The 26,290-nt window shown below is 44.2% G+C and overlaps 1 protein-coding gene and 1 pseudogene across 2 annotated transcripts in view; both read left to right on the forward strand.

Moving 5' to 3' along the window:
• Nucleotides 1–26,290, forward strand: part of DAAM2 (dishevelled associated activator of morphogenesis 2) — a 107,625-nt gene that overhangs the window by 12,004 nt on the left and 69,331 nt on the right. The window lies entirely within an intron of this gene.
• On the forward strand, nucleotides 1,293–1,411 carry LOC111736223 (annotated as a pseudogene).

Here is a 26,290-nt window from a genome sequence, read left to right on the forward strand (position 1 = left end):
GCACAGTGTTAGTACTCAGGGAGTACTCGTTGACTGTATATATCATTTATCCATGTGCTCATTCATTCATTCATAGTCCATAGAACAAGCTTAATTTAGATTCTCTTCTCTTTTTTGATCTGACTCCTAGTCCACTGGTCCAGCAAGATAAGTCACTTGTGTGTGTATAAGTGTGCATATAAGCAAAGGACAAAGAATAAAGTGAGCAGCAAAAGATATTGTACTATGGGATTTGGTATCAGGATCTAGACTGAAATTTCAGCCATCTACTAATTAGCTGAACTTCTTTAGATAAGTGATTTAGCATTTAGCATGTCTGAGCCTTGGTTTTAGTCGTGTGAAAAATAGGAACGACAATAATATCTATGGCACAAGAATTAAATGAATCTATGATGCAGAAGATATGAAAAGTGCTCGTTACACTGCAAAGTGCTGTGTAATTCTTAGTTATTAATGGTTGTGGTGGTTCAACAACTATCCGAGAAGCACTGGTGTAAGGTGCTGTGCACTGAGGCAGATCCTGGGGAATGAATCCTGGTGAGTAAAATTCATTCCCCTTCCGGGGCCTGCAGTCTCTTAAAGTGAGACATACAATGCATATGTGGCCAACCCATGTGACTGGGAGCTTTTATTAATAAATAAGGAAGGAATCAGCAAATTTCTTCAAGGCCATAGAGATTTGACGTGGGTATCAAATATATGGATGCAAAGGATAATTAATTTCTCATTAAGCCCACAGCTGCATTTTTTACCAGAACAACAAGAAGTATTTAAGGGCTTATGTGTGTCCAGCAGTAGTTTTGGTGTAGCATAGTAGCTTCTAGTGCATATTCTGGGATCAAACTTCTAGGATACAAATTCAGATTCCACCACTTACTAGAACTGTAGCCTTGGGCAAATATTTATCCTCCCTGAGACTCAGTTTTCTCATCTGTAAAATGTTGACAGTATTAGTACCTACCCCCAAATAAGGACAAAATTAATACTTGCAAAGTACTTAGAACAGTGTCTGGGACATAGTTTGTACTCAGTAAATCTTAATTATTATTTAATGTGCTTTCTGTTGGAATACTAGTTACTGTGTGATGCTGATGCAATACATAATGAGGGGAGGAAATATTGTTTCAAAATGGGGAAGGCTTTGTGGAAAAGAAATGGCCATGGTAATCTTTGGACCTCATTTACACCCCGAGCAAAAATATTTGTTTATTTCTATGATTGCTCTGTTCTTAAAGCACATAAAAAGAAGATTTAGTATGGAAGAAAGTTCTTCCCTTAAGAAATACAGGCCAGTCTATGGCCATGCCACCCTGAACAAGCCCAATCCTGACTGATCTTGGAAGCTAAGCAGGGTCGGGCCTGGTTAGTACTTGGATGAGAGACCACCTAAGAAGACCAGGTGCTGTAGATGTAAAAAAAAAAAAAAAGGGATTGTAAACTGACAAGGTCCTTGCAATCTATGAGGTCAACCAAGGGTTGCCTCGCAAAAAAAAAAAAAAAAAAAGTATATGTCACATGCCTCCTGGAATTTTGAAGTTGGATAAGATCTGGTCCCTGCCCTCATACATTTCCAAACTAGTTCATCCATTTTTGTGCCAGTCACAGGAGATATTAAAATGGGTCCTAAAAGTACCAACAAGATCTAAGAGTAAAGAATACTCTTCTGTGGAGATGCTCAAATTTGAGACATTTGGATTACATTTAAGAGTGTTTGGGAATGCCAGAAAGTTGTGGAGTCTCTTTCCAGGTGTCTGTTGTTATTAGAGGAATGATTTTATTTGTTGTGATAATAAATGCATAATGCTTCCTGCAGGAAGATGGACAAATGGTTCCTTTGGTTTCTTCAGTCCTTTTGTGACATCTACACAGTTGTGTGTCTTACAGGTGAAAGGCACAATGTAAACATTCTGAACTTTTCCTAGACAATGATGGCAAGGTCTAAAAAAATGTATTCCCCACATTACCCAGGGATTGTTGGAATTTATGCTTTATGTGCTTCATCTCTAATATTATGACACATTTTAAAAACTCCCTGTCTTAAAAGGAAAGCTTCCCTCTGCCTCCATGCACAGCTTCTTCTCCCTCTCTAAGTTTTCTAGTGGAGAGCAATGAATATACCCAACTCGTTTAAGCTTCTATAAATTAAAAGAAAATTCTTTTGGTTTTATAAAGTGTGAAAATGTAATTCTAACAGTAAAAGGATGCTATAGAATAATAAACATATGAAATATGTTCAACCTTACTTGGAATCAGGGAAATACCATAAACTGAAATCACAGGGAGACACCATTTCACACTTATCAGATTGGCCAAAAAATTATGCTCATCATTGGATGTAGAGCCAAAGAATTAAATTGGTACAAAAACTTTAGAGAGAAATTTAGTACTATCTAGTAAAATGGAAGATGCAGTCACCCTACGGCCCAGCAATTTCACTCCTATGAAACCCCAATGAATGTGAAAAGGAGATATGATCAGGAATATTCATTATAACATGGTTTTTAAGAGCTAGAAAGCAACTCAAATGTCTACCATCCACCAGAAGACTAAATAATTTGATATACACATGCAATGGAATACTATGGAGTGCAGTAGAAAAAAAAAAATGAAGACGGTTCTAGTGAGGTATAACCTCAGAAACAATATTTAATGGAAAAAGAAAGTTGCAGGTAGATGCCATTTCTACTATGTTTGAAATCATACAAAATAATACTGTCTTTTATTTACAAACATTTATGTGTAATTAATGTAATTAATGTAAAAATATAAAAACAGTTTAGAATAACCACTAAATTCAGAGAAGTGGCTTCCTCTAGGGAAGGCAGGAAGGACAGCTAGGGAAGAACACAACAAGGGCTCCATTTATATCTGTGATATTTTGTTTCTTATACTCAATGATGGATTAAAAAAATATTTATTTTATTATCAATTTTTATAGATAGCTAAAATATCCTTAGTTTAAAAAAATTTAATCATTTAAAATGAGCACAAACTCCCAATCTGTCTCCTCTGCCCATTGGCACATAGACACTCTGAAGGCTGAATATGAAGCCACTGCCCCTTTGCTCAAAATTCACCTGGGGAATTTTAGGTAGATGTGACCATTTTCAAACATCTACACTGGGCCCTGTAAGCACATGGCAATCACTGTGTTTGAACTAAAAATCTTGACCTCTTTTTTTCTGATTTGTGGATTTGTTGGGATCTTATTTTGTTATATTGGTGGAGATGCAAAACAGGGTCATAATAATAGAAACTAAACAGCAACTGGCTCATTCTCTATATAGCAGATTGCTGGAGCCTTCTCTCATCCCATCCCTTCCTTGGCAGTTACTGGGATTTCTTGCTAGTGCTGGCAAGTGACCACAGCCATCATCCTGACATCATTTTGATAAGGACATGGGACCAACAGTCTCAAATATTTCTCATTGCCCTAGGGTGAAACAATCTCCCTCTCCCACCATAATTGCCAGTGAAAGTCTCCATCCCTTCTGACTTCCATTATTACAGGCACGGCTTTGTTCCTCTTGCAAACATTTTTACCCTGAAGTGGGAAAGTGCCCACCACTGGGAATTGCTTCACTTTCTTTTACTTGACAGTGAAGCTATGCTGACTCCTTTTCTGGGTGCTTATTGAAATGCAGTCCATTCAGCTCTTTTGTGTGCTTTACTCTTTATTACAGCCCCCTCTCCCTTGGAATCTGGTCTGAGACCAATACAAGTGACACTGTGTTGGCCTTGACTGCCCTGTTCTCTATTGTGCGGCTTCTATCCTTGACTGAGCCTAGGAACCTCAGTGCTCAATTCTGCACCAGTGAGTCCCTTATCTGACTAGCATGGTGCTTGCACTGGGGAATAAAGCTGGGGGTGCCTTTATTCTCTGCCTCCTGCTTATTTATGTATCATATAATTCACCTTAATTAGAAGGGAAAAAACACAGGAAATTGGGAGTTTAGGGAGCAAATCCTGGGTATACGGTTGCTCTGGGAATGTACACTGTAGTCTATGTCAGTCAGGCTCTGGGCAGGAAACAGTTGGCACTCCCAAAAGGATTTAAGTGGTAAGGATATGATGAGAGGACTCTTTGTGGAGAGATAGGGTCTAGAGGAGATGGCGAGATGCCCAGGGACAACAAGAGCAGGATGCTGTTAACACTCCTACACCTGAAGGGTTGGGAGTGAGGGATCAGGGAGGAATGGTGTTATCAGAGCCTGTGCCAGTTGGAGCTGAGGAGGAGGGGCTGCTTGTCAGGACTCTGGCCCCAGATTCACGGCTTGGCAGAGAGGGAATGGGGGAATAAATATCCTGAGGTCTCTCTCTTTCTGCACTCCAATCACCTCTTGTTGCTTCCCACCGGTCAAATCCCACTGAGCACCAAAAACTCAAGAATCTAGGTGATGCATTTTAGAGAGGTCAGCCCCCTGGGCAGGAGCATGGCAGAGAAGGGCAGGGAGTGGTGGTAGAGAGGCCAGCAGAGAATAATGAGTACCTTGTATATTTCTATATGTATTCGTTATGTAACTGGAAAGGCCAAGCATAATAAGGAGTCCCCTTTGATTCAAATTGTAATAGCTTTGGGAAATTTAGGCTATGTTTGTGGACTGGTTGACTCCAGGAGGCTTAGGTGAGTAAGCCAGGAAAGGAGTCTGGGAGGAAAAGGAACCAACATTTACGATTATGGGTCAGATACTTTAAGGTTCTATGCTTTGAAAAGGAAGATGTTTTGCATGTGACCTGAGGTTTGGCTATTTATCATGCTTTAAATACTTTGCAGTCCGGAGAATAAGTGTGTCTACCTCAAAGTGATTGCGCTTGTGGTCTCAGGTGGCAGGTTGATGACTAGAGACATGGTCTGAACCCAAGCCAAATGACACCACAATGTTGGTCTTAAATGCCCTGATGGATGAGCATATGAAGCTGAGGATGCCCTTAGCTGAAGCTAATCTTCCCAGAGATTTCCTCCTGGCTCCACCTTCATCTGCATCACTCATTACCCTCCCCTAAGGCTTACTTGAGCATATCTCACATCCTGTGAAGGCTGTGATAAATGTCTAAGAGTCTGCCTTGACTGAGTGCCCTGCATTGTAGAGACATGGTCTCTAGACACTGTGGCATAGGAGAAAATAGCAAATCCAAATTCATTGGGGTATCGGGCCTGCCCTTGAGAATTTCCAGTTGATCCAGTCTGTGAATTGGGATGCATACACCAAAGGTAAGGGACACCTGCAAAGCAATACATCAAGTGAAAATTCACAATATACAAACAAAATGTGTAGTTGGCAAAGGAGGGTGGAGAAATGGAGCCATCAAAGTTGGTAAACATTGAAGATAGAGAGGACCTGTCCTATCTCGTGGAAGCTGTGTGACCTTGGGTAAACATTTGATGTCTCTCAGTAGGCCTTAGGTTCCTCATCTGTAAAATGGACAAACTAAAGTTATATTTTTCACTTTGGCAAGGATTGCTTGGGATCATCTATGTGAAGCACAGTGCCTAGCACATAGTAAATGCTCAATAAATGTTGGCTATTATCAACATCATCATTGTTCCTAGAGGTGAGTGCCAATCACTACTTGGAAAGAGGAGCGAGCACTCCAAAGTTCCAGAGGACGCGGCACCTCCTTGAATCTTTTAATTCCTCTAGTTCATTGCCTTTTCCAACCAGCTTCGTGGGCCTCAGTTCTTTGACTCACACTCATGTCCCACTAAGGGCGAATGCTAAGGCTGCTTGCTTCTCGTTGACCTGACCATCTGCTTGCTCCCTTCCAGGGGGAGAATCATGAAACGTTCAGGAGAAAAGAAATCTGAAGAGGTCAACTAGCCTAGCATTTCACAAACTGCATTTGACAAAGCAGGTTCTCACAATGGCCCTAGGAAAATAAAGTTCTGTGGTTAAAGAAATTTAAGCAATGCTCATCCATCTCCCCTGCTCTTACTCTCATAGAGACACAGTGCTCAGAGAAGCACTGCAGTAAAAAAATAAAAACAAAAAACAAAAACAAAAACTGGGTTTGACTTTTTAAACTAGTATTCTCTCTATCTAAAGTGGAATTTTTCCTTGTGACATACCACAGAACTAGCACTTTGAGGCATATATCTTTTAGGATTTGTGTTCAGCTACATGGTACAGAAACCCTACTAGAGTGGCTCTGTCAACTAAGAGTCTTTATTTTTCTTACATAGGTCCAGCATATGCAATCCAGAGTTGGCCGAGCAGTGCCACAGTGCCATCAGGGATCCAGGTTCCCTCTGTCTTTCAACTTTAGCCTTACTTAGAATGAGACAAAATTTTGTTTTTCTACTCATTGCCTATGGTTACAGGATGACTACATCGCCTCTAGCTTCATATCTGAATTCCAGGCAGAAGAAAGAGAAGGACAAAGCACAAAAAATACATGCCAGCTAATTCTTTAACAAGCTTTTCTGGAATCCCCCTCCAGAAACTGGCCTGACCTGTGTGAAGGAGAGACCTCAAACTGCAACAATGTCTAGGGGGAAGCTGAAAAAATTGCCATAGAGCAGGTTACTGCCTTAAACAAAAGCAGAGAACTATTAGTACGGAAGAAGGAAAGAAGAGATATGAGGTGGGCAGTTCACATGTGCCACATTGATCAAACCTTTGCTTCTTCAGCAGGTCAGTTCTAAAAGCATCTCATGCAAATGAAAATAAAAACAAATCAACCGACAAACCTTTGTGGTAGAAAATTCTAAGCAACAAGCACTTGGGCTTGCAGACCTTGTATAGGAGATGCTACTGGCACCCTGCTGTGGTTCGCCAGCTAGTGTGGGAACTCCAACTAATTGCTGGCTCCTGTATGGACTGTCCTTGGGTTACTGAATGCCCTTGTCCAGAGGAGCCTGGAGTTATGTCAGTCTCTACCCACTCTTCCCCTGAATTCTGTGGTTAATCACTAATAGGGAAAAAGGTACACAAGCCCTTCTCCCTCGCCCTGAGGGGCACCAGTGTGGCAGTGCAGTTCCCCATCCAGAGCTCCACACAAGACTGGGCTCCTAAAATCACATGCTTGCCAGACCCTTCCCTGCCCTCTCCTCTTTCCCTCATTCCCATCCTGGTTTTTCCTGAGAACACAGTCTCAATGTATGACATATATACAAATCTCTGTCTTAGGCTCTGCTTTCAGGAGACCCAGTCTAAGCTGTCCGAGGTCAAGCAAACTGCTCTTTACTTCCTTCTAAGGGATTTGGTCTAAAACCCTTCCTCGCAGTCCAGTTTATGGCCATTGGTGGGCTTTGACTTGGCTTGGGTGTTGTGGAGACAGCTCCACATTCCACCATGGTGATGGCTGTGGGACAACTTTCCAAGTCCTGTCAAATATGTTTGCAGAGGCCTCCATGCAAGACACTAAGCAAGGGGAGTCTAGCACTGTATCCTCTAAGGCGGATATTCTTAGAAACATTGATTTGCATTCTTAAGCCCATGAACTGTTTGAAGGGACTTGTCATGTGTGGTGTATGTGTGTGTGTGTGTGTGTGTGTGTGTATGATTTTCCATCTTGTGGCAATGGCAGCTGGGTATTTATAGCTGGATCTACAAGGCCATTCTCACGTGGCTAAAGAAAATTAAAACCTCATGTGGATTTTGTTTTGTTTTCCCCCTCTGCCTTTGCCATTGCGAACTCTCCAGTTCTTAAACCCTTGTTGTTGTAACTAGAGCCTCACTGAGCATCGCTATGACTGGGGAGGTTATGTAAATTTACTATTTCAGACAAAAGTGTCTGTTCTTCCTCAGTCAGGCCACAGGGTCTGAGAGGACACTTTTGAGGAGAGCTTGTGGGTGACAGTAAGTGACAGCCTTACCCATCACCACACTCTCTAGAAAGTAGTGGATTAACCCTGTGGAATGTAGATTCCTTAGATCACCTCATGCTCCTTTGCATATATGAGCTTCTTTGAAAGAAAATATTTTCTTTCCCCTTGTTTTTCTGTATTCTTAAGCCTTTTATGTCTGTGTTTTGCCTTCTCCGTTAGATTGAGAACACCCCGGGGGCCTGGACTGTTTGCCCAGGTTACTAGAGCTCTTGGCAGGGGGTGTGTGGAGAGGTGGGGGCGGCGGTAACTCAGGTCCTTGCTTTCTCTAGGATGGCTTAAGAACTCTTGGAGTTCTCTAGACCACAGGATTGGGGTGGGTTGCCTGATCTTTACTGAGAGGCCAGTATAATTCCTGACCATTTTAAGCTGAGGAAAGACTGAGGGACCCAGGATCCCTTCATTTTGGTGGTCTGGAACCCACACATTCGCATTTTGGATTTAAGCAGCTGAGGCGTCAGAGGATCTGCAGCTGGAGTATGGGGTAGAGTGGCATGGCCCAAACCTGCCAGATCATATGAAGGCTGCTGAAGCGCATAAGAAGGAGGGAGCTTAAACTAAGCTGCCGTTATCTCACAGAACTATGTCTTCTTACTGCCTGGCCGTCCCCAGGGCTGTCAGACCTTCTGGAGCTGGCCCACTTTATAAACACGGAGAGCTTTATAAACTTTTACTCTTCAAATCTGCTTAATAATACCTATTATCTATTGAAGGCCTATGTGCCAGGCACTGGGCTAAGCACTGGCACACTCCAGCCCATCTCATTCTCACAAAAAAAACCCAAACTGGGTATTATTCCACTTTACAGAAGAGAAAACTGAGGTTCTGAGAATTTAGGCACCTTGCCTGAAATCACAAAGCTAGTTAGAGGCACAGAGGCCATTCCAAAAAAGGCATGCCTGACTCCAAGACCCCTACTAACTGTACTGCACCCTGATACATCGCAACCCGCCCCCTTTGTGATGCACCAAACAACCTACTTACTGCCTGACTTCCACTGTGTTGTAACTCTCTAGCTTCAACAAAGATTATTTAGTATCTCCACCTTTCCACTCTCCTGGTATCAGCCTTCTAGTCACAGAATGGGAGGAGACTTCTGATCTGGGGGTCTGTGGGTAGCTTCTGGAGTGTCTGTAGCTTAACATTGGGATCCCACATCTCAGTCCTGAGCCCTCCTTTCTGCTGAGAGCATACTCATAGCCTCTATTTCCGCCTCCCTTCTCTCCACCTCCTGTGAATTCTAGAGAGTTTCCAAACCTAGGGTAGAGCCAGCAATTCGTTAGTCTTTGTCCTGTTTCCAAGAATCCCAAATATACAAGAATTCTTATTGAAAAGTCAAGGATTCTTGGGGAAAGTGTGTGTCACCGAGAGAGAGATTCCTCACATTGGGAAATGAGATCCTAGTCCAGTCCAGGAAAATAAGTGTAGATTTTAGAGCCAGATGGAAGTGGATTGGCTCTCCTTGATACCCACCTCCCCAGCTACTCACCCCCTCACAAACCACATTGGGGAATTTGCCTTCCCAGTTCATCCAAGGGCACTAACCAGATGACATTCTCCTTGGGATTTGGAAGGGAAGAAGAGGTAGATTGTGGTGTGTGTGTGTGTGTATGTGTGTGTGTGTGCACATGCATGTACACAGTTCTCACCTGCAGGTCACTTTCTGTGCACTTCCTCTTGGCATGAACCACTCACTTCATGAAGAACCATCTAGTGAAATTTTTTGGGTGGGAGTAGGTCCCAGGATAAGGAATGGCAAGCAGTGAGCTTCCTGCTCTTCTGTTGGAGGAAATGTCTCTTCTCACTTTGGGGAAGCTTCACCTACCTGAGGGTCTGAGGTCAATGCATAGAACAGCTGCTCAAGGACATAGAGAAAGCAACCACTAGTGGCTACACATGCAAACTGTCGGGTTAGAAACAGAGGACAAGAGCCAAGAGGCAGAGTGGTGAGGAGTGGGTTATAATCAAGAAAAGCTTTGGAAGGATATGGAGTTTAAGTGAAACAACATTCCCTCCTTGATTATAAAAGAAATTATAGAAAATGTAGAAAATACACTGAAGCAGAAAGACAAATATAAAATTAGCTTACAAGCCCACTACTGGGGGACCCAAAAGGTCTTTTCTGTCCTTACACCTTTGTCCCCAACTTGACACAAATCACACTTAAGGAACTCGCCTTCCCAGTTCAGTTAGCATTTGGCAATTCGCATTCCAGTCTTCTCTCTCTGCATACATTTTCAAAGCAGGGCTGAGTACATATTGTATGGACAGATGTCGAATAGTTCTATATTTTGATTTGTCTACTCCTCTTAGTGTTACCAACTGTGTAAATGAGAGAGTTTTTCTGCTAGGCATGGAAAAGGGTTATTATGCATGGTTTGGTAGATAAAGCTCAGGACTGGAGAACAGGCCCTAAAACACTGGAGAGTACCCATTCAGATGGAAGATCTTTTAAATGATGGAGGATGATGAGGGTCTCAAGTTCAACTTCCTGGCTCCTGCATGGGCTGTGAGCAGCAACAAGCAAGTCCCTGCCTTTGATGGAGGCTTGAGTTCCCTGGCCACAAATATAGCTCTAATGTCATTACAATGTTGGATTTTACAATGCTGAGTTTTAGCTTAGTTGCTCCATTTTATACATTTGGAAACTAAGGCTTAGTACACTTAAGAACTTAGAGCAGGGTCCACACAACACAGCAGTAGAGCTGCAATTTGAACTCGTTCATCTTCTAACCACTATCTTGCACAGCTTCTCATTGTGTGAAAGAGGGTGTCTCCTGGTTACTCATTTCTTGCTTAGACTTTCTGGATGGATTCACCGAAGAACAAGGGGGCACCCTCCCAGCAGTTCCAGGGAGAGCAATTAATCTGGATTAATCAAGGGAGAGAACTCGAATGCCTGAGCCCTGCTATCCAGAGTGTACATCAAATCAGTAATCCCCGTGTCACTTCAGCTCACCACTTGGCTCTTCCATCAGGAAGTATTCCAGATTGAATTCCATTTCAAACTCGTCCTCCCCCGGCCCCCGCCACCCCACCTCCTGCCAATTCTCTACAGTATCAGCCTTCTCTAGTTCCCAGCTACTCAGTAGTTGATGTGACCAGATGCCACCTGAGGAGCCCTGTCTTGAAGATTTAGAATAAATTAGCTGAATCCAGCCCCCACAAACACAGGAAGCCCCACATCTCTCCAAAGGAGCAGTGGTTCTCAGAGGATGGTCCTGGACCAGCAGAATGTGTATCACCTGGAACTTGTTAGAAACGCAAATCCTTGGGCCCTGCAGTGGATCCACTAAATCAAAGGCTGGGAGTGCAGCCCAGCTGTTGTGTTTTATCAAGCCCGCCAGGTGATCCTGGTCACACTAAAGTCTGAGAACCACTGGTCTGGAGATTCCAGAGTAAGAGGTGATGGCTTCTATTTTTCCCATTACCTCTACCTCTGAGTTTCTATCTTCATCAATTAATTAAGATTATTAATTACCTCTGGTCACAAGTAGGGTGGGCCCAAAGTTAAAACATGGACTCTGGAGCTAGGATTTAAATTTGAATTGGATTTGAATTCTGCCTGTACCTTGACTCATGGTGATCCCTGAGGGAGTGGCTTAAATTCGCTCTGTCTCAGACCTCTTAGCCCTACTATGGGATAAAAGTGGTATCCACCCCCCCCCACCCCCGCAATAGAGAAGCTGTGAGCATTTAGTAAGATTGCATGGCAAGTACTTGATCAGCGCCTGGCACATAGTAGGCCTGTAGTAAATGTTAACTATTATTACTGGTTTCATGCACGTAGACTCTTTTTTGCACTATGTTGACCCAGGTGTGGACTTTAATGCCCATACCCTGTTTTACACACACACACACACACACACACACACACACACACACACACACACACACACCCCGTTTACACAAGGGCCATGTGAACATGGTAAACTTTAAGGAGGTTTGAGAAGACCAACAGTGTTTATATCACAACAGTGCAAACAATTTGAAATTGAATATTGGACAAATTTATTCTAAAATAGATTGATCATCCAGAAGTCAGGTTTTTTGGCCTTCTTCCTGAGCTTCTTAGTGCTCACCAGCAACTCGAATAAGGAATTTCCCCTCTTCATTATGTGGAGTAGCTCAGCTATCTTTATTCTCCAGCCCCACTCCTAAACTTTGCTCCATGTCTCATTTTGCAATCTAAAGAGAGCCTCTAATGGACCTTCTACTCAGACGCTCATGCTGGCTTCCTCCCTCATCAGGGAGAAGAGAGTAGCAGTGAAATTTATTACCCTACTGATATGAACTCTGCTACCTCTCAGAATGCTTTAGTGGTAGGCTCAGTTTTGTTCTATCTATCTATCTATCTATCTATCTATCTATCTATCTATCCATGAATATACATATGGTATACATATCTATATCTTTTTTCCCCACTGGAGCATGTTGTTCCATAAATGTTCTCCCTGCTCTTTGTTCTAATCCTTTATACCCTCATAAATAGGAATTTAGTCTCAACCAGGGTTTATCAACATTGGTACTAGCCTAGATAATTCTTTGTTGCAGATGAGGGGGGTGGTGCTGTCCTGTGCATTATAGGATATTAATAGCAACCCAGGTCTCTATCCATTAGATGCCTGTAGTATTCCCTGGTTGTGACAACCAAAAATGTTGCCAAATGTCCCAGGAGCTGCCCTATGCTAAGAGTCAGTGGTCTAAGCTAAATTCTTCCTGTAATACTTTCAGTCCATTATGACTTAGTCTGTCCCAGAGTTTATCTCTGTAGTGTATTTAAAGTCAGAAGACTGGATTTATCCACTGAGAGGAAAGATGCAGAGTCCCAGCAGCCTCTGGGTCACCACTGATTCCTAAGGAGAATCATCAATACATTGTAATTTCATTTCCTCAAAGGTTCCACACTTAACTCATCTGCATTTGAGCCAAGGACATCCTGCTCCCTTTCTAGTACCCTTTCTAAACCACTAGACTCTCCCCATATAGCAGGAAACCCCACAGGAATCAGGGAAATGGCCTTTGGGTTTTGGCTTATAAATATTCACTGTCTCATTTTTCTTACTGAGAATTTTTTTTTTTTTTATCATGTTTAACATTCTTGTTACCGTAGTGGAAACTTTTGTTCTTTGGAGACTTTCCCATTCCAGGCCCAGGGTCAGATTCCTCAGCGCAACTCCGAACATTTTCTAGGGAAATATCTTTCACCACTGAGATTGTACCTTTGATGCATTTACACAACTGTGTTTGGATTCTGCGTTGACGTCCTGGGATCCCAAAATAGACAAGGAGGGAAGCTGGGCAGCTGGAGGAAGAGCCATGTGTCTAGGACTCAGTGGTCAGCCAAGATCAAAATCCTTTTATGGTTCGATTACTGTTTTGGATTTTTCTCCTCACACTCTGGCATCTCAAATCTAAGATGAACAGCCAGTGCTTCAGTCAGTATAAGTTAGATTATGTTGTGGTAACACACAACCCCCAAATTTCAGTGACTTAAAATAACAGAGGTTATTTCTTACTCATGCTACCTGTTCATCTTGGGTCAACAGAGGGCCTCTGCTCATGACAGTCACTCAGAAATCCAGGCCGGCAGAACAGACACTTCTTAAGTGTTAAAGATTAGTGTGCCAAAGGGAAAGAGTGTCTGGTTCTGCCAGTTTAATGCTCTACACCCTTAATTACACTTGTATCAATAGGGATTCTTCAGAGACACAGAAGTTACAGAATGGCTAGCTGGCTTGCTCTCTCTTTTTTTTTTCTTTCTTTCCTTTCTTTTTTCTTCTTCTTTCATTTATTTATGCTTTCTTTCTTTCCTTCTTTCTTTCTTTCTTTCATCCATCTATCTATCTATCATCTATCTAGATTTATTTTGAGGAATTGGCTTACTTGATTATAGGAGCTAAAAATCTATAGGGCAAGTTAAAAATCTATAGGGCAACCCAGCATGCTAGAGACCCAGGGAAGAGCTGATTTTGCAGCTTGAGTCCAAAGGCAGTCTGGAGACAGAATTCTCTCTTCCTCGAGGGACCTCAGCCTTTTCCTTAAAGCCTTCAAATGATTAGATGAGGCCCACCCACATTATGGAGAATAATCTGTTTTACTCAAAGTCCACAGATTTAAATGATTATCTCATCTAAAAAAATACCATAATCGCAGTGATATCTAGACTGGTGTTTGATTAAATATCTGGTACCATGGCTTAGCCAAGTTGGCACTTAAATTAAACATCACAACACTCAGCTTCTATTCTCAGCTCATGGGCCAACATTAGTCACGTGGCCCCAAACAAACATAAGTGGCCAGGAAGTACAATCTGCTTTGTGCCTGGAGTAGGGGGTTTGGGAACCAACAGTATTTGCCTAAGTACCAATAACTATCACAGCTGTAAACAGTGTTGTCTATGGATGAAAGTATCAGTCTTTGGTATCCCCATTTCAATGCATTCTGTGGAGTCAATGTAGAAATACTTTTAGGCTTAGATCCACATGCCCGCTTTGTTCTTAGGAGACATTATGGAGGGAATGGGTTATGACATGGCCTAGCCTCCAGGGGTACTAATTTTAAGACTTCTACTGAACAGTTTCCTCTGTTTTCTTTTTACTGTTTTCTTAAGCGTTTTCTGTTTATGATGTTGCATTTAAGAATCATTTGTATGTTGTTTACTTGAAGAATACTCTGCAAAATAATTTGGACTTTGTGACTTCCTTTTAGTACAGACCCTTCAAGTTCTTTTTTTTTTTTTTTTTTTTTGCTTGGATCAGAAAGGGCTCAGGTGTCAGCCCTCACTTGGCCACCATCTCGCTCTATAATTCTGACAAGTCTCTACCCAGTCTGTGCCTGATTTTCCTGGCTGTCTAGAGGGTGGTTGAGCAATGGGATCTCCAAGTTTCCTTCTAACATTCTATGCACCTTTGATCCATGCCCTCTTTCAGTGATCCCCAATGCCAGGCTTCATGGACCAGCTGTCTGGTTGGGTACAGCAGGGGCTGTATGACAGAGTTTTCCTCCATGAAGTTGGCAGGATCATTCTGGGTTCTCTCTTGAAACTGTGGCTTCATTAGCACCCTGATCATGATGTGTTCACTAGCCCAGTGAGAATGCATGCTGCACGCCAGCTGGGAAACATCATCTCTGTGCCCGCTGGCCCTCTGGCATCCCCCTGCCTGGCTGGTAGAAGGGCCGAAGGCAAGAATATATTGGAATGGAGTGCTGGGAGGTATGCAGAGGGCAGAGGTAGGAGATGGAAATAGACTGGCCTAGCTGAAACAGAGGTCAGGGAGCTAGGCTAGCCCTTCCAGGCCATCTGAGCAAAACTAATCTCCAGAAGGCAGAATTTCAAGGACCTCAAGCACTACTTTCTCCATATTCACATTTGACACTTACAATACCCACCCAACCAGTTGTTTTAAAGCTCAAATGCAATATTGTACTGGAAAACTATACATGCTCTTCAAACAATAATGATTATTATCATGTGCTGCCTTATTCCACAGGTATTTTGGCGCTAGGTGCTAGGGATCAAAAAGTGAACAAAGACACTGAATTAATTAGCATACAGTGTGATGCCAGCTCTAATAGCATGCTCTGGATGGGCAAAGCTTGTGGGAGATCTGAGGAGGGAGCTATCAGTTCTGCTTGTGGGAGCGGAAAGCTCAATAGGAGCAGTGACAAGCTGAGTCTTGAAGGATGTCAAGGACTTAATAGGAAGAAGAAAAGGTCATGCTAGGCAAGGGATGCTGCATGAGCAAATGTCAGCATGCTAGATCAGCTTAGGAAAACCCTGGAGTCTGGCCTGGCTGCCAAGTGGGGTAGGTGAGACAAAGTGAAGGGAAACTCGCTGCAAAGGGTGTTGGTGATCAAATCATGAAGGGTGTAGAATAACATGAGGAGTTGGGTCTTGACCGAGTTTTTCTAATTACTAGGTTTTAGAAAACTTTTTATTTCAGTTTTGGTTGAAAGAAAAAGCTATTGCTTTAATTTTATTGAAAACCTACCTATAGATTTATAACAGGCAAACCTTAACTTAAATAGATTTAATCACGGTATTGCTGCACTGTCTTGTTAATTTTACTAGTCTCCTTTCTCTTGAAATTTACATGTAGAATATATTATCTTCCTACTCTAGTCTTGGTCATTTGAAATATTCAAATGGGAGATAGGAGGTGGAATCTTTATTTTTTTTCTTTAAAAAGGAATAATTGCTTATTTTAGGAAGTGTGGAAAATACAGAAAACAGTACAGATGAGAAAACAAACAAATAAACATAAGTAACTCCACACTCCAGACAAGTTTGATGTTGGCATTTAGGTAATTCCTTGCAAAGAGCATTTTGAGCTCAGACACCTTATCTTGCCTGATAGCTTTCCAGGTCATGACGTTGAGCAAATGTCATGGGTTTTTCATCTGCAATTGTAGACTAATGTAGTGAAGTTCCTCTGTTGGTTGAGCTCCAGTTTAGAACCACCTATGTTTAAATCCTAGTATTTGCATTCATTCCTGTGAGACCTTGGCAATGTACTTTCTCAAGGCCTCAGTTTCTTCATCTATAAAATTGGAACGACAGTAACAGTACCTGCATCTTAAAGTATGGGGACCAAATAAATGCCTTTATGCAAAGCACACAGTAAGTGATTAATATTTGTTATTGGTTATCGTACTGCTCTCTGGGTGAGTCCAGGCCCTGGAGCTTGTTCAGAGTTTTTCCCTGGAGAAGGCTAGCTCATCTTTTCTTCATCCTTCCGGTCTTGTGTTTCCTCATGGGCTCCTGGTACCTTTCAGAAAGGCAGGCTGTCCCTTTCAGAAAGGCAGCCCCACATTTTGCTACTCCAGGGAGGGCCCTGCCTCCCCTGCAGGGTGCCCTTCTGGGCTTCAGATGGGACTCTCCTGGGCTGGAACTGAGTCCTGGTGCCTCCGAGGAGGGGGCTGCTTAGAATCAAGTGCATATCCTCCAGGAATTCATGCCCTAGGAAGGATTCCCTGTCTACATCCCCCCACTGAGGCCCTGGGCTCCTGCCCCACAGCCCTGGCTCTGGGACATAGGAGGCTCATTCTTAAGGACAGAGCTTAGGATCCCCAAAAAGGAAGTTAAAAAATATCTGCGTAAACTTGGTAAGCGAAAGAAACCCACATTACATCTTCCCCCTTGAATTGCGGATTGCAGATTTTGAGTTGAGTCTGGTGATTCTTGCTAGATGGAATTTTTTTATTGAAGTATAGTAGATACTCAATATTACATTAGTTTCAGGTACACAATATAGTGATTCAACATTTATGTACACCATGATGTGATCACCGCAATAAGTCTGATAACCATCTATCATCGTACTAAGTTATTATGATATTGTTGATTATTTTCCCTGTGCTGTACATTACAATCCCACGACTTATTTATTTTATAACTGGAAGTTTGTATCTCTTATTCCCCTTCACCATTTTTCATCCATCCCCCAACTCCCCTTCCTTCCAGCAACCATCAGTTTATTCTACCTATGTGTCTGTTTCTTTGTTGTTCTATTTATACATTTGTTTTTAGGTTCCACATATAAGTGAAATTATGCAGTGTTTGTCTTTCTCTGTCTGATTTATTTCACTTAGCATAATACCCTCTAGGTCCCTCCATGTTGTTGCAAATGGAAAAATTTCATTTGGAATCTTTTAGGCAATGTAGGAGGGAGGCAGAGGTAGGACTAGGATTCCCCATGGGTAGTAAGACTTGGGAATACTCCCTTGGACCCATCTTTCCAGTTGTCACCCTTGATGCAGAGAGCTGAGGGTTGACATCTGGAAATATCTGGAGCCTGCCCAAGGAGTGAAGATTAGGGAGGGGCAGATGTCAGATTTCTCTCTCATTTGGGAAAAACAAAATGTGGTCAGTGAGGGCTGTATGTGAAGATGCCTGAGGCCAAATGACATTTAAAGCATGAGGGTAAAGTGAGTGACCCTGCTATTTCAGCCATTTTTTTTCCTTCTAGAGTGAGGGGACAGACCAGGCCCTGGGCTTATTCCCCAGACCCCAAAGAGGTCTGTGTTGGCTCTTTGGACTAGGACAGCTGCCTGTGAGCAGCAGTGGCAGTGTGGAAGTAGGAGGTGGCAGGTCTGCCAAGGGCAAGGAAGAATGGGGAGACTGTTGTTCTTAAGCCTGAGAACAATGCCTTGGGGGAGGCCCACACTGCCCCTAAGTCAGCATGAGAAGGAATGTGGGAGGAGATGTCTTTGTAGCAGGTGAAATGGGGCTGAGCTGGCATCTTCACCATCTGCAGAGCAAATGATCCCCCAGCCCCTTGTCCTGTGGCATGGGCACAGGTAAGCTCCCTGGCCATTTGCAACAAGAACTCTGCTTGAGAATGTTCTTTTCCTTAAGAAATGTTTCATTTTGTTTTCATTTTAATAATAATCTAAAAATTGAATGCATTCATTCTGAATCATCTGAATGGCCATCACATAACCTAGTACTGGCATGACATTTTAGTCCCGAGTTTATGTTTCTGTGCAAGTTGGCACCAAGTGGTTTTCTAAAATGATAGTGTTTAACTTTTAATGCTTTGTTTCTTAAACTGGGTTCTACATTGTTTGCTTGGAAGGCCCAAAGTACCAAGGTTTAAGAAAGTCTCCACCAATTCTGCTGCAAGAAGAGAGAAGTGCAGTACGGGTGTCCCAAAAAAACATGGTTCAGCATCCCCCTTTCTTCAGGCAGAGTGACCTGGACTGTTTGGGTGAAACAGCTTAAGGTTTCTGACCTTACAGCCTTTGAGTCTCCAGGATCTGGATGGACCCAGTCCAGAGGCTCAGAGAGCAGCAGGCAAGTCAAGAAAGAAGAAAGCCCCTAGATTAGGAACTGGGATCCCCACTCCCGGCACAGTATCTCTGACACCCAGCAAATGGTTACTCCTCTCTAGGCCTTTACAGCTGGGACAGTGTGTGCTGGGAAGGGGGAGCAAGAGCCTCCCAGGAGCACCTTGTGACATTCTCTTAAAGAGGGGTATTCTCCCTCAGGTCATTCCAGAACTTCTGACCTCTCCCTGTGTTCAGCTGTTCTGTGAGAAGGCCATAGTGGGATCACTGATATAGGGAACTATGAATGTGACTCAGGCCTCACTACTCTGAAGCTGTGCTAGCACTTCATGCCAGTCTGGTGCCTTGGCCCTTAGAGGGGGCTAGGTGACCAGCACTCTATGTGGGGTGGATATCCCACCAGTGCAGGTGGCTAGAGACAGGAAACCCAGGACCCAGACCTCCTCTTCTTCCTCTTCCCTCTCCTTCTCCTTCTGCTAAGGTTCGGGTCCAGCTATGAGTCACCTTGTGGTCACACATACTTTTGAGTTATGTTCTAGCGTATCTTTACTTTCTGGTTACTGCCTCTCACCTGAAGCCTGAAAAATCATCCTGGTCTTTCTTACTACAGATCCCTTCCCATCCTTGTCCAGCTTCTGCCTTAAGAGTCGGCAAATGTTTTCTGTAAAGGTCCTGAGTAAATATTTTGGCTTTGGGGACCACACAGTCTCTGTTGCAGTCACTCAACTCAAGCATCAAAGGAACCCTAGACAATATATAAATGAAAGGGCATGGCTGTGTTCCAATGAAACTATATTTACAAAATCTGGCAGGGGTCCAGATTTGGCAATTCCTGATGGGAATGCAGTTAGCCTCTGCTGAAAAACATCGGATAGGTCCTCATGGCCTGCTCGAATCCGTAACATGACGGGCTCCGCCCCTTCTGCATCTCCAGGTGCATCTTCTGTACCAAGTCCTTCTCATGCCTCATAAGCCCCACTCTCCAGCCACACTGCACTGCCTTTCTTTGAACATGCTCTTCTCTTTCATGCCTCCTGGCCTTTGCCTATGCTCTCCCCTTCGCCTGAATGCCCTCCTTCTCCCTCTCATGTGTCCTGTCTACTACTCGTGAGACTTTGACTCCTTGTTCAGCTTAGAGTTTCTCTCTTTGTGTCCTGCCATGACCCTCCATCCCTCTACCCGCACCAACAGTGGGTTCCTCCCCTCTTCTGTGACTCTGTCACTTTGTGCTTGCCTGGGGAGTGACTCTTCATATGCTACACTTTAGTTATTTGTTTCTAACTTTATCTCCTCAAAGGCAGGAATTAACAGGACTTAGCCTTCTCTGCCACCTCTCCCACCCCCATCTCCAGCCTGCCAGGTAGTAGGCACTCAGAAAATACTGTTGGCACAAACACGCATGACTGCTCCCTTTTTTCCCTATAGCCCCTGCTGCAGCAGAGGGCTTTTGAGGGTCTAGCTGTGTCATTTTGAGAAATCAAGATCTCTCGTTAGGTATTGGACATTGAAGCATCCTGTAACTAAATCCTTCACTTGCCCTGTAACCTGAGCCTGCCTTTCCCTGCGTGCCATGATTGGGTGATCCTGTTTGTTTTGACATCCTGAGTGGGACATGAGGGGGAGCTTGAGAGACCCAGATTTCAAAGCAAGAATTTTCTCTAACAGCCTTCAAGGCTAGTCCCCGGCCAGCTCCAGGGCTCCCATGTTAGCATTCTTAGTTAATTAAGAAAACAAGCCCCAAATCCCTGACAGAGATGGTTGTTCAGATTCAGGACTGTGGATTTGTGTCAGCATGTGGGAGAGGCCTCCCAGCTTCTGTGCAGAACAAGCTGAAAAAGGGGAATGTGAGCCAGAGAGAGTCACTGTGTCTTTTCATGAGAGAAGGTGCCTCAAAAGTCGGATCGTGGGGTGCCAGCTCCAGGCAGGGCTCAGAGCATGCATTTTTGCTTCTCCTTCCCTTCCAGGACATCTTCTGAACAGGTGGCTTGTGGAGCAAGGCCAGATGGATGAGAATAGGAGGGAAGGATACAAGAGACTGGGATTTGCCAGTCTGCTTCTCCAGAAGCAGGTTATTCCAGCTGCTGGAAGACAGTGGTGAGAGGTGACCTGAGGATGGCTTTGGATAGGGACAGGGTAGCTTACCTGTACTTGGGGAACCTGGTCAGGGATGCTACTCACCCATGAAGAGCTTTGGTGTGAATTTAAAAAGGGTGTCATTCCTTAAGAGAAAAGTGGTTGTCCTGTTGCTTTGGAAGCAGCTCAGTCCTCTCTCTTGCCCACACACTCTCTGTGGTACCCAAGAGAAGATGCTAGGCCCCCAGAACACCATTCCCTAAAATGGGTGTGATTTGGAAGGTATGAATTGGAATTGGGCCTCTGGGAGTTGTCAGAGCACAGGTGTCAGTGCTGAGTGCACAGTCAATATATCTCTAGCCAGGAGTGTGTGTCCTATGGGCAGGGTGGCTTCATGCCCTTAGAAGCCTGGTCCTCTTGCAGTTCATAGCCTGAACACCACATGCAGTGATCCTGGCTCCTCTTGGGCAGAATGCAGTAGGAGAGAGACCCAGTTTTGCTCTACCACTACTCAATGGTCCAGGGCAAATTATTTGGCCTTTGTGAACCTCCAGTTTCCAATAGAAAAATGGAGATGAGGCTCACATTTTATGTATGTCCCAAAGGTGTAAGTGTGTTGGTAAATACTGGATAAGACGTATACCAGGCCCAGCTCAGTGAACCTGGTTTCCTTCCCCATCAGATATCTACCTTGGTCCAGCTTCTGCCTACGGGCTCTATATCTAGCTGCCTTAAAAGGTCCTGGAAAGAAATAACAAATAGCTTCTGTTTAGCTGGGGAAGGAGAGGCCAGGGGAAGTGGTTTTAGAGCCAGCTCTCAGTAGCTGGTATAACTAGTCCAAATAACCAACAGTTGGTGGCAGATACATTTTGACTTTTGAGAGCCCACCCCTAATTCTCCTGGTAATCTTACGGCTTCCTGCCTTCTATAAGTCATTGCTTCAACACCATCACTCACAGGACAAGGTTGCATTCTGCAAGCAGCTAGGACCATTTCAGGAAAGCAAATTTCTCAGAAGGTGAAAGCATCTCTGTGGTGTTTGTTCTAAAGCAAGAGAGAAGTCATTTGGGTTTTTAGGGGAATCTTAAATCAGTCTCTCTCTCCCTCTCTCTTCCCCACCCCTCCCCGCCCTCAAGTTGTATAGCTGGTATGACAATAGCTCTTCTTTCCTGGAAAACATCCAAAATGTCACCCAGTCCTCCTAAAATTCCAAAATCCCTTGCTTTCTGCTTCTGCTGCCAATTTTTCTTGCTTCATTTTAGGACTATTTGCACACAAAAAAATTAAGGTAAATATAGATAAAAATCAGGTGTGAAATATGAAAAAGCATACTAATGGGAGGCAGATAATGATAATTTTATGCGTAGTCACAGATTTCTATAACTTTGATTTTGCAGATCAGAACCTTTTGGATTGACTGTTGGGAGCACACTTTCTCCTTTTGAAAAAGTGTTTTTAAGTATTCTCCAGGTTTCCAAAAGAAAAATTGAGGTAAATACCATGAGAAGTTGTGAATTTGTTGTGGGAATATTAGGACACATCAAAGAGAGAGGTGGTACAGCATGGGTCCCGGCAGGACTCAGCACTTAGAGAAATAATCACTAATGAATCTCAGCTAAGATTTTTGGAGATTATTTTTTTATTACAGTTTTGTAGTTATTGATTTTACTTATATGCTATCTTTAGTAGGAACTATTTAATGGGAAATCAAGAACCAAACCAGGGTTCATCTGCCCTGTTCTTTGGCGGGAAAGAAGAGTTCTGGCTGAGGATCCCAGAAGGAGCTTTGAGATGCAGCCTGTGCTGGATGTGCTGTGGGCCCAGGGGGCAAGGGGTCTTGCTTCTCGGGCCTCAGTTTTCTCCTCTATAAAATGGTCTTGATAAAGACATCACCTCCATTCTCAACATCCTTTGCCTCCCAACAGGTGTGTGGGAGCCTCCTGAAGGGCAGTCAGAAAAAGGAGTTGAGTTCATTCACACACAGCGGTGGAGGGTGGCACCTCATGAGGGGAGGTATAACCATTTAGGAGCAGAACATGATAGTTTTTTCCAGGGTCAGATTTTTGCCTATGAGCTTGTTCTGTGGTGCTCTGTCACTCCAGAGAACAGCAGCCCTCACAGCTTGGCTCTCCAAGTGCAGGCCTATTGAAGTGCCCATGTGGAGGTTGGGCCTGGACCATAACTCCGGGTCTGTGTCTTGGTGTAAAGTGTGCCTCCCCTTAACCTTCTTGGTCTGAGAATGGATTCTCTTAATGGACCAAAGAGGAATTTTGGAAATCTCAAACCCAGTTTCAGATCCAAGGAGGTGGTCCCCTTCATGACCAATTCCTGGACAACTTCTAAGGTCAGACCTGCAGTAGTCAAGCCTGCTTTGTATGCTCCACCTCTCACAGCCTATGTCTTAACTTTTGTACTTCCCTTTGCCTGAAGGTTGGTACTGGTGACTACTTAGCCATCCCCTAAGACTCAATTCAAACACCACCACTCTGTAAAGTTTCTCCAACCCTAATTCCTACCCACCTACCCACCCCAGTTTCAGGAAGGTGAGGTTCTCTCTCACCTCTGCACCCACAGACCTGCCCTTGATGTAGCATTTAGCATAATGTATAAAAGCCATTGTTCTGCCTGGCTCTCAGTGGACTATGAGCTCCCAGATCACAAACATTCTGAAGGTTCAATTGTGTATTCCTAGTTCCAGCAACAGGGTCTAACCCATAGTAGGACCCTATTAAATATTGGAAGAATGAATGAATACTCTAAACACTTGGGAAGCTATGCTCTTTGCAATTTTCCACTGAGAAGGAAGCAAGGGTGGCTAGTGTTTGGATAATTTACCCAGGGGCCAGCTTCAGGGTGGTGTCTAAACACAGCACTCTCATCAGCACCCCCTCTTTGTATACTCCCCAAGGTGGCTGGGGAGCAGTGTGTGGGTGGACCTGCAATATCCCAAGACTGGTGTGGGTAGCAGCGCCATCCTGTTCTGTATAGACCAAGGCTGACTGCCTTCTCCTTCTGACCTTTGTCCACATGGCGTGAGATTCTTGCAGCTGTGTCCAGGGCTTACAGAAGGAATGTGGCTGTGTGTGGGGGAGCCGGTGGTACTTTGAGAGATGCACAGAACCCCACTGTTTGTACCCTCGAAGGATGTCTGTGCTGGAGGCTGAGAAGATACCTCATTTGGCACCAGTTAGAGAGTTATAGAATGTAAAGCTTTTTATACTTACCAAGAGGAAATTGGGCAACAGTATTTTCATGAGCGCCAGGGGCTAAGAGGAGAGTAGAGGTTCCTCAGGGTCAGTAGTGATCTTATCTTCAGGGAGTTCGTTTATTCCTCAGCATGTTCAGGTACATTTACCAAGTACTTCCTATGTGTGTGTCCGTCACTGTTCTAGCACTGTGCATGCAGACTGACCATGTCCCTGTCCTCAGAAGGCTTACATTCCAGTGAAAGTCACTGAAGACAGAGAGGATGGCCGCTGAAGCCAGTATTTCCCTGGAGTGATTCCGAGCCAGCACCATGGTGAGGGATGTAATTTCTTCATTCATTAGCTCCCGTATTCTCTCCTAAGACATTGCCTGCCAGAAGCACCTTGATATCACCCTCCTCCATTCCTGGTTCTCCCTTCTTGCCCAGGTGGCGTTAGAGACGCTTCAACAAGACTCCCATCATTCCTTGTGCAGCTCTGCCCGGCCAAGCCCTCCTCTCCCTGACCCCCTTCCTTGACAAAGAGCGTTTCTGATGACCAGATCTGTGTCATGTCCCTACAGCGTACAGTGCCTGTTACAGAGTGGGGCTTCCATACATGATTGTGGAATGAATGAATCCATGGAGTAAACGCTGGGTTTCATTTTCTCATCTTCAGCATTCATGCTGAAGTTTGTGCATCTATTTTCATCTCTTTCTGGGTCAGTCATGGAGAGGGATGGACTCTTGGGGAAGTTGCTGGAAAGCTGGAGAATTGTGAGAAATCAGAGAAATGGGAGATGACTCTGGTTGGAGTCAGTTCTTCAGTGTGACCTCTCTGTGACTTAGTCGTATGAAGCTCATTTGCCTTTGAACAAACTCCTTGCCCCAGTCTGGAAAGGTGGCTGGTCTTCAGGGCTGACAGAGCTGGGTTCAGAATCCAGACCCTCCTTGTGCTGAGACCTGCGTCTTCCTCCTCATGTGTGGGAACGTGATGCTAAGGAACAGACCTGTCCCTGTGGCCTTCTGGCTCAGTCAGCCCAGCTCGGCCAGCAGGAGAGTAGGCCGCCTGGGAATGATTGAGAAGCAATTCTCGGCCTCGGGCCCCACCTCCCCCAGGGCCAGGATGTGGCGTGAGACCCAGGCGGGTGGAGGTTCCCATCGCTCAGCTCCTGTACTTGCTCCCAAACGCTCCAGGCCCAGGCAGCCTCTCTCAGCAGAAGGGGGTGGGGAGAGACTCCAGCTGCCTGGGTCAAGACCCTGAATGAGGACCAGGGCAGCTCTGCAGGCACCCACCTCTGACATTTATTGTCCACCTGGACAGCTGCCAGTGGCCCTGCAGTCCAGCCTTGCCTTGCATAGGGAAGTACATCAGGGATTAACCATTGCAGGCCCTGCCTGAGTTAGGCTGAGCCTGGTGCTCCCAGATCAGCCAGCATCTATCAATCACGTACCAAGGGCTAGAGTGGGCATAATCACAAATGCCGTCTTGTTTAATCCTCACATCGATCTGTGGATGTAGGCACCAACCCTATTTTCCAGATATATATGGAGTTACATAATCTACCTAAATTTATACCAGTGGTAATTAAAATTTCTTATATTCATTCTTTATTACAAGGGCCTACTATGTGCTAGGCAGTGATTCTAGGCATTGTGGATATTACTATGAATGATGGACAAAAGCATCTCATGGAGCTTACCTTCTAGTGAGAGAGAGAGATGAAATAAAAAGTAAAGTATATAGCATCTCATATGGTGATAAGTCTATGTGGAAAATGGAAAGGAGAAGGGAGGTGGATAGTGCTGAAAGAGGGATTATTGTAAATAGTCTGGAAGGCCTCTTTGAGAAGGGAAGCAATTATTGATACTTACACTGGGCTTTCTAGGGGCCAGGCACTACCCTGATCACTGTACATGAACTTACTCATTTGATCTCCACAATTACCTTATGAGGCTGATTACTGTTATTGTTCACATTTTCATATGGGGAAACTGAGGCACAGGGCAGTAAAATAACTTGTCAAAGATGACACAGAAGATGAGAGGCATTGCAGAGATCTTTAGGCAGTCTAATTCCTTAGTTCTGGCTCTTAACCACTATGCTATACTGCCAAGGCCAAAAGACAGTTAAGTAGGTGGGGAGGTGAGGGCCCCTGCAGGACCCTACCTGAGCAGGCCAGGCAGGTACTTGAGGGCAGGTGAACTGGCACTCCCTCCTGTGCAGCCGCATTGGTGAGGAAGGGGCAGAGGAATCCACAGCCTAGTTAGAGTTAAATTTGGGTGAAAGGGGAGGACTTTACTAGGTTTTCAGAGAATAAAATTAGGAAAGGGTGAAACTCTGGGTGAGAGGGTGAGTCCTAAAGGCTGCTTCTCTCCCCACCCCTCTCCCCTCCACCAACCTCCCTGAGCCCTCC

This window comes from Pteropus vampyrus, unplaced genomic scaffold (assembly GCF_000151845.1).
Source record: "Pteropus vampyrus isolate Shadow unplaced genomic scaffold, Pvam_2.0 Scaffold18, whole genome shotgun sequence".
Taxonomy (NCBI): Eukaryota; Metazoa; Chordata; class Mammalia; order Chiroptera; family Pteropodidae; genus Pteropus; species Pteropus vampyrus.